This window comes from Diadema setosum, chromosome 10 (genome assembly GCF_964275005.1).
Source record: "Diadema setosum chromosome 10, eeDiaSeto1, whole genome shotgun sequence".
Taxonomy (NCBI): domain Eukaryota; kingdom Metazoa; phylum Echinodermata; class Echinoidea; order Diadematoida; family Diadematidae; genus Diadema; species Diadema setosum.
Genome location: NC_092694.1, coordinates 3,609,147 through 3,627,689, shown reverse-complemented (window position 1 = coordinate 3,627,689; position 18,543 = coordinate 3,609,147). Strand labels below are relative to the sequence as shown.

Sequence of the window (18,543 nt, the reverse complement as noted above, 5' to 3'; positions counted from 1 at the left end):
GCTGTTGCGATCGGCATGTAGACATTAATTTGATACAGTCTTATCCTATAACATGCACTACACCTACCGCCTACTGATTATATCAATGAATTAATCACAAGAGCATAAACCGAGATTTGAACAAAACAAATACATACGCTATGTGTGCTTTCTCTGGATCACTACACCGGTTATAAAATATGATTTAAATCTAAAACAACCTAACACACTAATGATCGAGTTGGATTTACCCGAGGTAAGAAACCTTATAGGACACCAAACTACCAAGCTCATGTAGGTTCTGCGTAATGTGACTGTTTAATACAACCTCCAGTTGGAAAGTGGTAAATTGGTGCAACCAGGGAGTTAGCACGGTTAGACTGGAGATTTCTGTCTTCCTGATCCACTGACCAAGACAACGAGATATTACAGAGTTTGTATTTTACTGTAGGCTTTCACCTTGTAAATCAGTAGGGAAAATGGTGAAGACAGCTCAAGTAACGATGAAAAGATGCGTACTTTAAACGGGACACTAACTGCTATTGTTAATGCACCGCGACTGCACTGTAAAGAAAAAAAAACAACAAGCAAACAAACAAAAAACAGAAACAATGTTGTATTGAAGAGAAATTGACATGACCGTGCTTCCTTATTCCGGTTCAAATTCATTGAGTTAGCGTTAAGGTATAGTGTAGTGTAGTGTAGTGTAGTTGTTGATACACTAACAAGCCGTGAATATTATTCTAAATCAGAAAGTGTAGCGTTTATTATCTTACATGCCTCCTTCTGTAGCCTACATCTGTACTTTGCTATATCGTATTTTGCATCCTCAAATTATTGAATTGCCTTCTTTTATGGGGATGTTATTTTTCAAATACATTCAAACTTTATCATGTCATTATTCATCATGACTTCACCATCCCGCCCATACCACTACACCTACTAAGACAGGATTGTGTGTGTGCGTGTGTGTGTGTGTGCGTGAGTGTGTGCGCATTTGTGTATGGATTAGCTTTATTAGGTTGATCAATATCATGAATATAGCTTTTTCTGAGAGTCGTGGAGAATTTCATGTGATTTCTCTGTATAAACGTGGTGTAAGACGGAAATGGTACCCTGAACATTGGTTCATTCAGAAATCCAGTCCACCCCAAACTCTGTTAACAATTCCCACAGTTTCAAAGTTCCTATATCTTTTCATTAGCATTGTCATTGAACTTCCCAGTAAACTTGTCATGCAATAGCCCACCATCACAATATAGCATTTCCTCTAGAAATCCCCAATAAAACCAATACTTAATATTTTCCTTTGTTCCCCGGTCAAACTCAAGGCAATACAGACTCCTGTATTTACAATTCCCACAGTCAGTCGTTTGTCCAGTTTTATCACATGTAACCAAAGAAATTCTTACATCAAAGACTGATCTCTTATAATGCAACCCTCATATGGTTAGAGGGGTCATTCTGGATTCTCCCCTCTTGGGGACAAGTACTCAGGGGCGATACTCCCTAGCCATACCCATGACCATCGTCATGGGAACCTATATGGCTACCAAGCGAACTAAAGGGAGCCTGCGTGCATATACACTTGTTGTTATTCTACGCTGGATACATTATAGTTACCAATAAACGTGTACTTGTCTAAACTGCATAAAAAAGTATGTGCTTGGTCTTTCTTCGCGTCTGAGCGTAAGAGTTGGGATTGTACCGCGCTATATCACCGACAAGGGACTTACTAATCACACTCTTACAATGGTATGATTTGAACAAAAGATGCCAAAATATATTATACTGGATGTTGGACAAAATTATTTGGCACAAGAGAGAAGAAAACAGCTGCTTATCTTGTGGTTTTGTTGTTGTTCATATTAATTTCGTTGTTACCATAGACCTCACATTAAATGAAATTCAAATAAAGAACATTTAAAGAAAGTGTGTGAGGGTGTGTGTGTATGTTTATGCTCATTCAAAACCATAATTGTCAGCATGACAAATGTATTGTATCTCACACTTTTATGATTGATTCGTGAAAAATGCAGACTTTGTCCGCAGTGAAGAAAGCAATGTCGCCTGAACGTTTGAATTGCTGAAGGTAGCACCAATAATTGCCAATCACGTTGAGGGATGTCAATACGCTGACCATCAAAAAGTGTTTCTTTGTACTTAAAGGCCCGGTCCCACTGCACTTACGGATGCAAAGAGGATGTAAAGCGTACAAAAAATCTTGCCATCCGTTGGAAAACGCTACGAATCCGCTGCGTACCCATCGCATACGTGTTTCATCCGCTCTATCCATCGAGCATCCGTCCACTGTGATTTCATCCGCGCAAAAAGTTTTAAGCTGCTTAAAACTTTTAGAACGGATGAACTTTCCGCTGTGTACGATGTAAATCCGCGACATACGAGCAACAAACGTTGTATGTCCGTGCGGCATCCCTTAAACGTCCGCTGTATCCTCTCTGCATCCTCTGGGCATCCTCGCAACTCACATCCGCTGCAGCTAAAAACGGAAAGAGGGAGGAAAGATATGGTACGTGGAACGTCTTTACATCGTTAATAGCACGTTAATAGAAAGGATGTAAGCGTATGCATCTCGTATATAAAGCATTTCGAAAGCATCCCCTCTGCATCCGCTCTGCATCCGCTCTGCATCCACTCTGCATCCGCTTTTTCTGCTATGCGTCCGTTTCGCAATTATCTCCGGTAACCCCTTCGGAGCTGTCATCCCCTTCCATCCGCTTTCATCCGCTAGGCTTCCGATGAACATCCGTTTAACATCCCCGCTACATACTACCCACGTCCGTTCTGTTACCGCCAATTTTCGCCAATTTTGTCAATTTCTGGAGCGGATGAAAGCGGATGAAGCCATCCCCGAAATTTTGCTCGTCCGCTGTGTCCTTTCTGAATACGCTTTGTGTCCGTCGGCCAGTGGGACCGGGCCTTTAGGTCACTAGTGTAGTGATCGATGCTAAGGAGATTTTCTTTCTCATTAAGCCATGCTTTCAAGATGGAGCTATCACTGCACACCGCTGGATAGGCCTGGTAGATGTCAGCATCATGCTTACAGTGCTCTTAAATGTACCGGACTCATCGATTACGCTCACGGATATTTTTTCATCGGTTTTCAGGACAAGCTCCTTGTTTGATTTCAACGGGTATAAGGTAAGGTGTGTAGTCTTTACAGAGTATCTCACGTACTGCCTTCCAACCTGACTTCATGAAAACTTTGATCAGCTGAGGTTTCCTGTAACGGACATAAATGCGATCTTCACCGTCTACAAAAACATCGCACCATCCGCCCTCACTGTGTGTCAAAGTGTCAAATTCTACGTCACACTTTTCACCATTTACTGCAAAAAGTGATATGTTGTTTGACACGTCAACAATGATGCAGCGACCATCTGAGAGATAACCCATGGTTCTAATGTGTATGTCCTTATGATCACTTGTCGGTGATAGCTCGCCGTTGCGCGTGTAATAATAAACTATCTGACCTGTAGGTGTTACAATCATTTTATTCATACAATCCTTCACAGGAAGCTCCTTCCCCACCATCCATCTCCAATCTACTCTTTGAAGTTTGCCAAGATAAAGCTCGTTGTTTGTTGTATTTGACTGAAATCGAATACATTTTACACGTGCCTCGAGAGAACTGGCGTCAGTTAGATGCGGTTTATCTTTGCCAATTGCGAACTTCCATCCGTCGATAAGTGACTGTTGCATTGCAATTGTTTCTCCCTATAGCTGTGCCTTTTGGATAAACTCTTGTTTGCCAACTCCGTGCAACCTTTGATTCTTGAAATATGCGTCTTAGTATCATCCAATATATCCTTGAATTTTTGTTCTGCTTCTGTCTTCTCGTCCTCAAGTTGTCGAATCAGTTTCTTCTTCCTCATCGTCAGTTTCCTCACATATTCGTCGTAAGTCTTATTGATTTCCTTCATTTTATCTTCGATATGTGCGATTGCGTTTGTTCTCTTCTGACTTACAATCTTGATGAAAGTTTCTAAATCATCTTTATAAACTTTACTTTGTTCATTTAGTCCATTCATTTCTTCTAATCTCTGTTTGCTGTACTGGGCATTGCTCAAGACTTTGTGAGCCTTATAGGCTGGTGATCCAGCATTCGACACCTCATACACATGATCTTCAGGCAATCAAGGCAGACATCCGAACAGTGCTGCTCTCCTTCGTCCTGGTCATGACAGGACATAAAACCTTTTTGATGTGTGCCCTCCCTTGTTTGATGTCTTCAACGGTGACGACCTGATGGCCAGTGTGTGAAGGCCACTTTCCGTGCTTTACGTGACATTCATCACACATGTATGCCCTGCAATTTTGGAAGTAGGTCTTTGCGTTGGGGCGTTCCTCAGAATCACATATCGTGCATGGCTGAATGGCTCCTGCCATTTCGTCCACCAAAGACTGGACCTGAATGTTATTCTTAAAAGAAAACTGTATTGACATTTTCTAATTGTCTGATAATTCTAATCTACATTTTTTGATGCCTACTACTGGAAAGAGAGGATTGTAAAACCCAGGATAAGCCTGTAATGATTTTTTGAAAAAAATGAAAACGAGCAAGCCATGGAACGATCCACGCAATTTGGCCTACGTCACAGGTGCTCTTTGTGCACAACTCCGACATTAGCAAGACGAACTACATAATGCCAATTTACTGATGAAATCTCACACGAAGCACTCCAAAAGCTGTTATTTAGTATAATTGCAATATGGAGCTATAATAAATATGTTAAACAATAACTATTAATCTTTAAAAGCGAGCTCTTCAACAGCTTTTTATTTAGATAAAACTTGTGGGGAAATTCCAGATATGCAAAATGAAATTGGCATCGTTATCCGAACGTGCTGCCCATAGAAGACCGTGTGTAAGTATTAAACGTTACGCATTGATGATCATGAGGGTAGAGCTCAAACTATAAAAACGTAGATGAGGGCTGAGTGAATCTCGAAAATCCAAATTTATGTATAGACTCTCTTCAACGGCACGCACGATTTACGCTTAGTGAGATGAAAACGGTACCCAGTACACCAACGGCGTAAATCCGTACTGAGGAGTGGGGGGGGGGGGGGGGATGGTCACCATCACCACGATTACAAGCCCATAACCGGACCGGCGCAGCCTTGGGGGGGGGGGGGGGGGGGTGGGGGGGGGGGGGAGAAGCTTGGTGCCCCCCCCCCCCCACACGCACACTTTACAGGGATCGGATGTCCCACTCTTTTGCATGAAATATAAAGTGAGGGGAAAGTGGCAGCAAAAATATGTATGAAGACTTTTTGTTCTTGTTGTTGCTTTTTTTTTTTGCTTGTCAGATGACTTGCGGCGGAAAATCAGACCTTAAAAGTATGAAGACATTTTTTGTTTTTGAAATATCTGTGAGAGAGAGCGGAGCGACCGGGTTAACGGGGGGAGGGTGTGTATGGGGGGGGGGGGTGTCCCTCTCCCACACGAGGAAGATTTTGCATTTTCAGACCTGAAATTCAGCGATCTGGTGCACACTTTTGGTGAAATTTTTGTTTGTTTTTTCTTTAAAAAAACAATAGAAAATGAAATATTCACAATATATTATTGAATGACTAAATCGTGGTATTTCAGCTCTTGCTCCGCCTGTGCGACATCACTGCGAAGGCCTACTAAATAGTGGGGCCTATCACCGGCGTAGACAGGATTGGGGGAGCGGTTATGAGATCGTGAGGGAGCGAAGCAAGCGAGGGGGGGGGGAGGGTATGGTAGGGGGTTTCTCCCTCCCACGGTGAAATCTTTTTACATTGAAAATTTTGACATTTTACAGTCCCAAAACTGCTGTTTGTAGCTATATTCTTCGCTTTGGAAATTAAGGTGGGGGGGGGGGGCACACCGTGCGCAACTGCTGTCAATCACTGGCAGAAACATCAGGAGAATGGCATAGCGATTAAATGCGAGCGAGCGGAGCGAGCGAGCTTGAAAATTTTGACATAGGCCCTAATGCTTTTACATGCTAAAAACTGCCGTTTGTAGCTATACTTCTTCGCTTAAAATCAAGGGGGGCCGCACCGGGCGCAACTGTTGTCAATCACTGGCAGCAACATCAGGAGAATGGTATATCGATTAAATGCGAGCGAGCGAAGCGAGTGAGCTTGAAATTTTTGACATTTTACAGTCCAAAAACTGCCGTTTGTGGCTGTATTTTTTTTGCTTTGGAAATTAAGGGGGGCGCACCGGGTGCAACTGCTGGCAATTACTGGCAGTAACATCAGGACAATGGCATAATGCGAGCGAGTGAAGCGAGCGAGCTTGAAAATTTTGACATTTTACAGTCCCAAAACTGCCGCTTTTGGCTGTATTTCTTTGGAAATTAAGGGGGGGGGGGGCGCACCGGGCGCAACTACTGGCAGTTACTGGCAGCATGCAACATCAGGAGAATGGCATAACGATTAAATGAAAGCGAGCGAGTTTGAAAATTTTGACATTTTACAGTCCCCATACTGTCGTTTGTGGCTGTATTTTTTCGCTTTGGAAATCAAGGGGGGGGGGGGGGCACACCGGGCGCAACTGTCGGCAATTACTGGCAGTAACATCAGGAGAATGGCATAACGATTGAATACGAGCGAACGAAGCGAGTGAGCTTGAAAATATTGACTTTTTACAGTCCCAAAACTGTCGTTTGTAGCTATATTTTTCGCTTTGGAAATTAAGGGGGGGCGCGCACCGGGCACAACTGCTGGCAATTACTGGCAACATGCAACATCAGGAGAATGGCATAACGATTAAATGAAAGCGAGCGAGTTTGAAAATTTTGACATTTTACAGTCCCCATACTGTCGTTTGTGGCTGTATTTTTTCGCTTTGGAAATCAAGGGGGGGGGGGACACACCGGGCGCAACTGTCGGCAATTACTGGCAGTAACATCAGGAGAATGGCATAACGATTAAATGCGAGCGAGCGAAGCGAGTGAGCTTGAAAATTGTGATATTTTACAGTCCCAAAAACTGTCCTTTGTGGCTGTATTTTTTCGCTTTGGAAATTAAGGGGGGCGCACCGGGCGAAAATTGCCGGCAGTTACTGGCAGCTAGCAACATCAGGAGAATGGCATAATGATTAAACAATGCTAGCGAGCGAAGCGAGCGAGCTTGAAAATTTTGACATTTTACAGTCCCCCAAACTGTCGTTTGTGGCTGTATTTTTTTCGCCGGGCGAAAACTACTGGCAATTACTAGCAGCAACATCAGGAGAATGGCATAATGATTAAATGCGAGCGAGCGAAACGAGCGAGCTTGAAAATTTTGACATTTTACAGTCCCAAAACTGCCGTTTGTAGCTATATTTTTCGCTTTGGGAATTAAGGGGGGCGCATCGGGCAAAAACTGCTGGCAATTACTAGCTGCAACATCAGGAGAATGGCATAATGATTATAATGCGAGCGAGCGAAGCGAGCGAGCTTCAAAATTTTGACATTTTACAGTCCAAAAACTGCCGTTTGTAGCTATATTTTTCGCTTTGGAAATTAAGGGGCCGGGGCGCACCGGGCGCAACTGCTGCCATTCACTGGCAGCAGCATCAGGAGAATGGCATAGCGATTAAATGCGAGCGAGCGGAGCGAGCGAGCTTTAAAATTTTGACATTTTACACTCCAAACACTGCCGTTTGTAGCTATATTTTTCGCTTAAATTGTTTGTCCCACTTTTATGGGGGAACCATCCCCCCCCCCCCCATCGACGCCTCTGCATATGAGGGTGCTTTTGTTAAGTGAAAGATCTGCTGCACACTCTTTGATAAATTAGGGAAATATACGTCAATCTCAAAAGTGTACAAAGTCTATCGAAAGGGATCCTGTATAGCGGAGCTTTTGCATGTTTATGATTGCAATACAACGATCTGGTGCGTAGTTCTGGCGATATTTGGACAATTTTCCATTAAGAAAGATCGAGATTTGTCCTCATCTCGGGAATTGCTTGGGGGATAAATGGTTTGTCTGCCTAAACACTTCCGTATGGGCGGGGCAAATGCCCCTTTGCCCCCCCCCCCCCCCCCGAGATAGATTCGACGCCCCTGATCTTCCCTGGGTATGCTCATAGATGTAGATCTATCCTGACTGAGTCACCAGTCACTGTCGTTTCTCAGGAATGATTCAGGAAATGGAGGGGGTTCAATTATGGCAATATAGTTTTTGTTATTGTTTGTTTGTTTGTTTGTTTGTTTTCGTACATATCTTGCAGATGGTCCCCAGTTACTCGCGTCATAGCATGTTTACATATAGGCCTATACTATTTGACGTTGTCAACGTCTGAGCCATACCTTACAGTGTATGTCGATGTTACTTTCTTCGCGAGCGAGCGAAGCGAGCGAGCGCTTGAGAAAATTATGTTTACATTTTCCTACAAGATAGAGTGATACTGTTCAGCTCTGTTACCTGTCTGAAGGCCGGCGTACAAACGTCATGCAATATGCCAAAATTGATACAATCACATTTCTGCTTCCTCCATTTTTTTTTTCAAAATTCAGGGGGGGATGATTGTACAGGCCATCCCCCCCCTCCTCCATTTCAGGGGGGGGGGGGATATATCCCCCCCATGCCCCCCGGGATTTACGCCCATGCAGTACACATAGACTCTGAAATATTAGAACTAGGACTAGGACTACTGAGCAGTCAAGGAGTAGGTTCTACGTGGCAGTCCAAGTTTTGATGAGTAGGCCCTAGCCCTACACTCACTCACCGTCGACATTGCAGCTGTAGGCCCTATGTGCACAGCGCTAAGACACAGCGTAACGTTACATACCCTGCTGCCAGAACTTGAAGAAAGTCCAGAAGAAAGTCCAGACCCCAGATCTAGATCTAGACCCTTGTCCTGCAGGAACTGTTGTTCCTGTGCTGAATTTTTCAGGTAAGGTATCTGCTTTGTGGATTTCCGATGTTTTGTAGTCGAGTAAATCTCATAGTGGTGTTCTTTACACCAAGGACTAATGTTAGATCTAACAGTTTGTTTCAAGTAGGGTGTCTAGGCCTACTAGGACCCATATCTCGGAAGAGTGGCCTGACCACGTAGATTCTAACACAGTGTCGCCGCTTCGCGATCCCAGCGCTGGTGTAGGTATAGTGCTAGCGTACTTCCGTATCCATGTAGATATATCAAAATTCACCTTGCCAAATGGCACCAAACTCACAGGAAGTACTTTATGATTCATATCCAGCAGCTCACATTAATTGGAAACAAATCACATGTCGGGAAGCGTAAGTGTAGATGTCGACTTTCCTGTCGGCGTCGCTAAAAATAATCTGCTCTACGACTAACATGAGTGATTGCGGCCAGGCCCTACCTAGAGTGTCTATCTGCTGCGCACGCACAGACTGAAGTTAGCCATTTAATATCATGAGACAAATCTTTCAAGTAATCGGGGGCAATAAATAAATTTACAAATTATTTGTGGTAAGTTGAATGAAAAATGTAGTTCCTATATCACACAAGTCGCAAAAATCATTACACTTTTGAGTTTAGTTCTCGCGTAAATTCCCCGTTCGCACAGTACTAGTCGGCTAACTTCAGTTCTAGATTGTGCATCTTGCGTTCGCCAAGATCTCTCGCGAAGAGTGATTTTTTTTTTTTTTGAGTGACGACTTGAAAGTCGGCGTCAATATTGATACTTCTCGATTACTGATTTCGTTCAAATATAAGAGAATACTTTGAAATATGCTATGAAGTATATCCTGCAATTTTGGTGCGATTTGGTTTAGTGGAATTTGAGATATCTACATGGATAGAACAGTACACAAGCGCCGCCTGCTAGCTAAATTAGGCCTAAGCGTCGTCTGCTACTCGATACGAATTAACGCACGCGTATGCAAGCACTTGTAATCAGTAATAGTGAGAGCACCTGTGACATCATAACATCCGGGCTCGTCAGCTCATTAGCATAATACTCACCTAAAAAGTTCCATTGTTAACATTAAATTACGGACTTAATCGTTATGAAATTGTGATTCTGTTTGCCCCGCTGGGTCTTTTAGAATTAAAAGAACAACATATATATATATATAAAAAAAAAAAAAAACGGTAAAATGCCCTTTTAAGGTTTGATACATTCCCGCCTTTCACCTCCGTCTTCTGGCTGCAAAGTGGAAAGGACATATTGGGATTCCCGCCTGAAGCTTGAAGGAGACAGAGGCAATCCTCACAGAATGTGTGAGCGCATGACAAAAGTTTCGGCGATTTCAGGAGATCGATACACAGTGGACATTGGAGACTTTTCATCACATCTTGTTCAAATGAAGACATTGCGAAGTATTCTGAAGGAAAAAAAACAACAAAAAAAAAAAGCAAAAAATACACTGTAAAAAATTTACTGTAGTTTTTACAGTAAATTGCTGGCAACTCTGCTGCACAGTAATTTACTGTAATTTTCATCTTACAGTAAGCTGCTGTAACTTTGTCCTACGGTAAATTACTGTAAATTTCTAATATCTACAGGGAGATACTGTACAATTTACTGTATCTTGCTGTAAATTTTAAAACTTTTGTAATGGTAGCTACTGTAAATTTTGGTTAAATTACAATAATGTATTGTAATTTTTTGGTTACATTACAGTGATACTGTACACTTCCTACAGTAAATTGCTGTAAACCTGCCCAATTTACCCCATATACTGTACACTTTCCACAGTAAATTACTGTAAATTTACCCAATTTACAGTAATTTACCCCATATACTCAATGTACACTTTCCACAGTAAATTACTGTAAATTTACCCAATTTACAGTGAAATACCATTTAAATTAAAGTATTGTTTTACAGTAATTGACGCAAAAATACACTGAAGTACAACATTTGCATGAAACTTTGGAAAGTCTTTATTGCATAAACACACAACACAACAATATCCTATTTCCAAACAAAAACAAAATCCAGATAAATAATGCCTCCGGCCACTTCATTGGCGGAGGCATAAAAATAGCATTTTTGAGCTTTATGTAGTGATTCAGATCAAAAACTCTGATTTCATGTATAAATTAGCATAATTAAAACAATAAAATCATTGAAGGAAATTAAATATACGATTTTGTAGATTATGACGCAGGCAACATGCATGCTGATTTGTGATCGCGCAATCCACGGCTAAGTTTGTAGGGGGGCCATAATGCCCCCCCCCCCCCTCCCCACACACACACAAGACTACAAATAGCCTGGCATTTTTAGGTTTAAATTGCTCCACTTAATGCAATCGTCACACCAAAAAGATTTGAGCTCAATCAGACTTCAGCAAATGTTGCCAACAAAAGGCTTAAATTAAGACTAGTGTTCAAAAGTTATTCCAATTACTAATTTTAGAGATTTGAAAATTAATCTGGGTTTCATTTTCTTTACCCACACTTTGTAATATACCGGTATCTACTAAATTTTGGTCAAAGTATTTTACATTTTTTTTTGACAGCATAATGGACAGATATCACAATGATTCCTTAATCTTAATACCTTAACCTTGGTGGGCTGGACAAGTTAGTCCTATAAATTGAATGTTTACAATGTTCCCAGCAAACAGCTTATCACAGTATTTGTCAATATCTTCATGAGCAAAGGCATACTATGCAGTGCAGTATACAACTCAGTTTTGAAATTCTTTACAATTGATTAACCAAAACAAGATGAATGCGACTGCATCTCCTATATGCCTCCTCTGAATAGATGGCTCAAATTGTACTTTGATTATTGTGATAACCAGAATAAAAACATACATATTAGTTGACCTCTTTGACAATGGACCTCACACCTTATAACCCCAAAGTCTGATCACTTTACATCCTCCTAGTCATGAGTACAAAATAGTTGAGGTATATGAATGTATGATAACAAAGCTAAAACAACCCAACAACTTCATATGTATAATGACATCAATGACCTCTTGACTTTGACCTCAGTGAACAAAAATCTAATCAGTTTGTCTCACTATGGTGATGAATACTACATGTTGTTCCAAGTTTTAAGTTCACGGCTCAAATTGTTCAAGAGTGTTGTTGACAATGCACAAACCTGAATTTTCATGGTAAGTGACCTTTGGCCTACATTTGTCACAATCTAATCTGATTGTCTTCCTATGGTGATACATACATGTACTAGTACCAAGTACAAGTTTGAAGTTAATGGAACAAGTGGTTCTTGAGATATATGGGGTGTTGCAAGAAAGTTGCAATCAATTGCAAATAATTGCTAATTTTGAAACAACCATTCTGATTGGCTCAGGGTCTGCCCTATTAAGAAGACATGCATGCAACAATGATTTTGATTGGCCAGTGACAATCAGTTGCAATTAATTGCAACTTTCTTGCAACACTCCAATAGTGTAAACACGGCAAAAAAATCCTTCAATTTCAGATTTTACCTCTCTAACCTTTGACCTTTGACCTACGTACCCAAGATCATCTACCTATGGTGATACATACACAAAGTTTGAACTTCATGCCTCAAATCGTTCTGGAGATATCGCATTAACAAGGCTAACGTCTACCACCACAGCAACTGATGTCTGTGACCTTGACCTACATATCCCAAAATCTAATCATATCGTCTTCATATGGTGATACATACCAGCATCATGTTTGAAATGGATTTTGAGTTATTGCAAGAACGAGAAGCAGTGAAAGGTGAAAACTTTTTGCCACGGCGACTTTACGTGACTTTTTTTCCACGCCACAATGTGATCACCCCCCCCTCCCCCCCCCCCAAAGGATCTAACAAGACTAAAAATTAACCCAGCTCTTTCAGGGTTAGCCTGTGCCTTTAAATTACCAGTTACACATTAAATTGCCAAATAGACGAAATTGCATTCAGTAAAATCTTCCTAATACATGTACTGCAATACTAACCAGTGGGGCTGGCCGCCACAAGCTCTAGATTGCCAAAAAATCTTTGGACAAACGAGCTGTTATTTCAGAACTATATACACAATGTACATCACCGATATTATACATTACACAAAATGCTCCAAGTAAACAGCTTTACACTAGTGGTCTAATATCATACATGTATAAAACTTGATTGCAAAGAACTTCAAAATTTGTTTTCTCAGATGTTCATTCATGCATCAGATTTTGAACATGAATATATAACTCAAAGAACGAGGTATTATATGGCCAGTCAGGGCCATTGTTGTTTTTATAATGGCAGGACGGACAGACAACCAGAAAACATAATGCCTCTGGCACCAACTTTGGTAGGTGGAGGCATAAATATGTAGGGGAGGGGGCTCTAGCTCGCCCCCGGCGACTACCCCCGAGACTACTACCCCTCAAACAACTACCCTACCCCAGGGTACCTGTCCAAGGGATAGTTGTTTGGTGGTTAGTTGTCCTGGGGACAGTTGTCCTTGGGATAGTTGTCAGGGGCTGACTTTGGGGGGGGGGGGGGGGGTTAGTTGTCTAGGGGGTAGTCGTCAGTTTCGGGGGGGGGGGGGGGGGGGGTGGTTTCCTGGAGGGTGGTTCACCGGGGCATACTTGTCTATTAGGTAGTTGTCCTAGAATCCCCTTTAAAGGGGGTACCCAATGCTGAAACAATCTTAGTTCATTTAAAAGATCATGATTTTGTTAGCAGAATATCACCTGCCTTAAGTTTTTTTTTTTTTTTTTTTTAATCATGTTGCCAGAAAATCCCAAAATATGGTAAGATTTCAGAATATTTTGGCCCCTCAGTTGTGTCCCAATTTCAGCTAGGTAACCACAATGACGTCAAAGTGGTTACCAAGGTTCGCGTATTGCAGATGTGTCGCGCCCTAGACTGTACAAAATGCTTTATACCCTGCGCACATTTCGCTAGAATTGGGCGACAATGTAACCACTTTGACGTCATTGTGGTTAACTAGCTGAAATTGGGACACAGCTGAGGGGCCAAACTATCCTGAAATCTTACCATAATTCAGGGTTTTTCTGGCAACACGAATTTTTAAAAAACTTTAGGCAGATGATTTTCTGCTAATAAAAACATGTTTTTTTAAAATGAACTAACATTGTTTCAGCATTCAGTACCCCCTTTAATGAATGTGTGATGTATACAAAAGTATGAAGCAACAAGTCAACATGAATTTCTATAATTATAGGTCCTTTACAATGTGTATATTTCTACACATTCAAATTGAAAAAAGAAAAGGTCTAAAATTTGGACTTTGGAAGTAAAAAAAAAAAATACTCAGAATCAGATTGTAATCTACACTTCTATGACAACACACCAGCATGTGTGTGATTGTTCATACAGGCATTTGAAATTCAGGATGACCTAACAACTGGCGAAATCCACATAAAATATACAGGTTTAAGCATTAAGCCCAGTGAAAATCAGCATATCGGCGTATGAACGACACTTATTTTGGGGTTGTACTGCTGCCTCTTAGATCCTCTGCACTTGGACCCATCAGGACTGATTCCAATTAAGTGTGCCAGCATTCATGCAGGCACTTGGTGGTAACGACACCCTAGGACTGGCTACATGCAGGTAATAATATATAGGTGAAGCATAAAAGCACTGGAAGTCAGCAAATTGGTGTACGAATGACACTATTTTGGGTTGCAGTGCTGCCTCTGGCTACAGGAGTGTAGATTTCAATCTCTAGAGGTGAAGATTAAAGCCACTGGAAGTCAGCGAAGCGGCATACAAATGCCACTACTTTGGGGTTGCACTGTCTCTTACATCCGCCGCACTTGGATCCGTCCAGACTTATTCCAAGGAGATATCTGACAGAGAGAAAGAAAAAAAGATGGTAAGATATTACAAAAATAGATTAATTTCGCAATTGAAATGATTTTTTAATTTTTTGTTTGGCTTTATATAAATAATGGACTCATGATTAGCAAGCCTATACTGAAATTTATTAAACATTAATAGTAGATTATACATTTTTTTTTTTTTTTTTTGGCTAGTAAAGAGCCAAGCTCTTCTCTAAAACAAAGGAGGCAAAAAAACAAACAAACAAACTATCAAAAAAAATTATACACAAACGCAAACACAAATACAAACTAAAAAAAAAACCACCTTAGTATGCCTGATGTTTGTCGGCTAGTAGTTCATAGTTCTTGACATTCTGGAGTTTCACACAGCATTGCCCGAAGGTATGTTTACCTTCAAAATGTGACAGTTGTGAAGAAAATCTTATTTGCCTTACCAAAAACTTATGCTTAAATGCTTTTGTTTTCTAGGGCAAGTCCACAAGTGCATGTTGCTTACTCCACCAAGCATGATTTGGGTAGCAAAGTACATGAAACATATTTTGCAATTGTCTATTTTTTCAAGAAAAAATGCTCTAGAATGTGGATGTCATATAAAACGGGGAAGTGCTGATCTATCAAATACCTCAAACAATTCCAGATCACAATCAAAAGATCTAGAATGTTGCATTTTCTTAAAGCCACCCTGAATAAATCCCTTTCAATGAAAAAAATATAATAACCAGATGGATTCTTGAATGGCAGTCAAAATTAATGCCTCCAACATTGCCATATCTGAATACACTGAACTTTTGATATTTTCAAAAACTTTGATAATCTAATCAGATTATCATTGCCATATGCATACATGAGTAAAGTTTTTAGTTGTTCTGTCAGTTGCTTCCTAAGTTATCACAAGAATGATGGTATTTTTTATGTATACAATAACCTCTATGACTTTTGACCCCAAATGAGCCAAGTTTGAAGGGGAGCCACCAAAAGGGTCTTCAGCTATCGAGAGAATGAAAACAGGACAGATGAACGGACAACAACAACAACAACAAAATTAATCCCTCCGGCACCCACCTCCAGCAGGCTGCAGCATATTGACACATGATAAAGTACATTCAAAATAAAAAAGAGCTCAGATATTCTATGCTTCTGATATTTTGCATGCCATTAGTACCTCTGAATGAATTCGAGTGTTGTGGATGCGGTGCTCTGATACTGCAAGTTCAGATTGTAGTATGAGGCAAACGGGAAGGATAACCCACAAATGAAGCCTGCTTCAGCTGGTGTAGATTGACCAATAACACCATTTTCCACAAGAACCGTCCATCTGGATGTTGCTGAGGCAATGGGATCCCCTATCAAACAAAAATAAAGTTACAATTTAATCATTATGACCTTCATTTGGCTTAACTGATTTATGGTTTTGCTTCTGCTACACTGGCTGATGGGAACATCTCTGACACCTTTCACTATTTAAAGAGTAAAATATATTGTATGAAACAAGGTTTCTGATTGGTCAGATGCGCGTGTCTTGCCATTGCGTAATTCATTATATGCCATTTTTTACACAAACTGCCATAAACAACGCTCGATAACGATAAAAATTAATCGATAATACAGAGTTCATTGCACTGTATCAATGAATGTTGCAATGTAGAGTTTGTGAGTTCCGATCCCAAAAGCAGTTTCCCATCTTACATGTATATAACGCATAGTACATGCTCATTTTCGTCAAATATACCGTATATGGATGCACATATTATGGTACATATTCAACTCAAGAGCATGCACTATATGTATAATATTTTCTTCTCATTTTTGATAGACCAGATATGTTTTTCCTTCCCCCCCCCCCTCCAATCCAATACACATTGTGGAAATATCACAAGACAAGAGCACAGAGTGAAAAGTATAGATTGTTTTTTGCTCTTTTCTTCCTCTCTTGTTTTTACCATTTGGTTAGGATCATACAGTATTCACATGTCTCCTTGGTAAGTGATTGCATTGTACATTCAAATGATGTTACAGTTTGAAATGAATTAAAGACTGTAAAAGGCTGAAAGTACGATAACTACAAGTCTGGTTAAGAAGATGGACACATAATCTATACAGACATTAATCTACACCCAAAAGTGAAAATGTTTTTAATGTCCAATTATATTATTCTACAACGATTTTCAATCAAAATCTTTGGAAGTCTTAAATGATAACGCACCTTGGATGACAAGCTTCGGTGCTTCACATTCAGTTGCCTCGCTTGCTCTTTCGAATTCCTCAGCAGTAGCAGTTACCTGAAGATTAAGGGTGCATAAAGGAAAAGAATCATATGAAAATCAAGTGTTTATACCACAATTACACATTTGATTCAACTCTACACTATAGTGTCATTTAATTGATTTTGATTTAAATATAGCAGTCCCCAAATTTGAAGCTCCAATCCAATCTCAAATCAATTTTCAATTGTTCATCAATGAACTTGCATAACACTTGCAGGGGGGGGGGGAGATTTTTTTTTTAGATGGGGTGTGCCAATGGCTCACTCAACCCTCTACCAAAAAAAAAAAAAAAAGTCTAAGGAACAGTTCCACAGAGAAAAGAATTTAAGGTTCTTGAGAACTAGTAGCTTAAACACATTTAACCGGTTCAATCCTTCAATCCAATGCACTAGCTGGCAAGATGAATTTTATAAAGAAAACATATTCACAAAGCGTAGAGTGATTTGCATGAAAGCAATAACCAAATGCTTAATTTTTGCACTCCAGACTAATATTGCAAAATATTTTTTGGGTACAGATAAGAATAAAATGTAATTATTAATTCTTACATCCCAGAGTAGAAGAGTGCATCATCCTTCACTTTGAAGAAGCTCTGGAGACCTGTCAAGATGGCCCATGCGACCTGGTGCAAGTTGGGATCCCCTTCGCCATATACCGCTTCCACAATTTGGCGGGCATCGTTCTTATCGTCCCATTTCTCCTTCACTAGGAATTGAAGGATGGCTTGTCCTTTCTCTCTAAATGCAGTCAGAAGGGTGGAGGTAATATTGACACCAGTAAGGGTTGCAAAATGCTTATACTGAACATGGTAGGAAGGAAGAGATATGGCCACTGGTCCTTGATTCGGTGTACCATCTGTGGTGGTGGCCCATTGAACCTTTCTTTGTAGATAGTATGTAATGGTCATTAAAGTCGCCAACATGTAGTGCATCTTTCACCTCAATTTGAATCATATTGGACAGAGGGGAGCCTCCATTACGGCTCTGATGTTGGTGTCGTCGCTTTGTCGCTCAGCACGGTCTCTCCGCTGTGTTAGTGTGTACTTTGTGTGCGATACGTTTAAACTTACGCTAGCATTTAGCAATCAAAATTTAGGCAAATGTGTATCCAACATGCACGTAACACTGAGATTTGATACTAACTTCAGCATACAGCAGACAGATCGTGTTGAGCGATGACACTGACAGAGAGTTCCCTCGGCCTCTGTCTCACTTGATTCAAATTGAGGTGAAAGATGCGATACATGTTGGTGATTACTCTCTGAAATTTTGAAGAAAATTCTTTCACGGATGCGGGCAGGATATGAAAGTGCATTAGCACCTTCTGTCTCTTCTGACAACTGTAACAGTGAATACTTGACCCAGTCCCACTCAGGCATGCATAGTCAGGAGTGAACAATTTCAGCGGTTATCTTTAGAAGTTATCAGAACATACATAAAAATGTACATATGGGACTAGATTCTAAATGTAAACAAGCAATGAATGCACCTCTAACTGTTAGTACTGCCGCTGTTTATTTTTACACCTCGGAAGGCATTGATATTAAATATGCTGTTAATCTTCGATCTGATTTAGCTGATAAAATATAGAATCA

At 40.6% G+C, this 18,543-nt stretch overlaps 2 pseudogenes; both read right to left on the bottom strand.

Annotated features, from left to right (window-relative positions):
- Window positions 1-1,984: 1,984 nt before the first annotated feature.
- LOC140234046 (uncharacterized) lies at window positions 1,985-10,251 on the bottom strand (annotated as a pseudogene).
- Window positions 10,252-14,002: 3,751 nt separating this feature from the next.
- LOC140234418 (uncharacterized) lies at window positions 14,003-17,880 on the bottom strand (annotated as a pseudogene).
- Window positions 17,881-18,543: the final 663 nt, after the last annotated feature.